General features: G+C 62.1%; 1 protein-coding gene across 1 annotated transcript in view; it reads right to left on the reverse strand.

Moving 5' to 3' along the window:
* LOC119594794 overlaps positions 1 to 219 on the reverse strand; it is a gene marked incomplete in the record, with an annotated part of 7,170 nt that overhangs the window by 4,315 nt on the left and 2,636 nt on the right.

A 219-nucleotide genomic window follows, 5' to 3' on the forward strand; every position in this document is an offset into this window, starting at 1 on the left:
CCAGGGCAGGGGACCAGGGGGACAACCGACAGACCGTACCGTTAGACTATGGATAACGGCTGACACGATGACTGACCGCCTCGGGGCACGTGAGTACAAATATGCCCATGCGAACACGAGCGACGCCGCCTCCGCGGGGCCGGCGACCAAAAATGATGACGAATCGCCCTTCGCTGAGGCGATGCTCGAAGTGATAGTGGCTGGGGTGGCGGCGGTGTT

This window comes from Penaeus monodon, chromosome 34, assembly GCF_015228065.2.
Source record: "Penaeus monodon isolate SGIC_2016 chromosome 34, NSTDA_Pmon_1, whole genome shotgun sequence".
Taxonomy (NCBI): Eukaryota; Metazoa; Arthropoda; class Malacostraca; order Decapoda; family Penaeidae; genus Penaeus; species Penaeus monodon.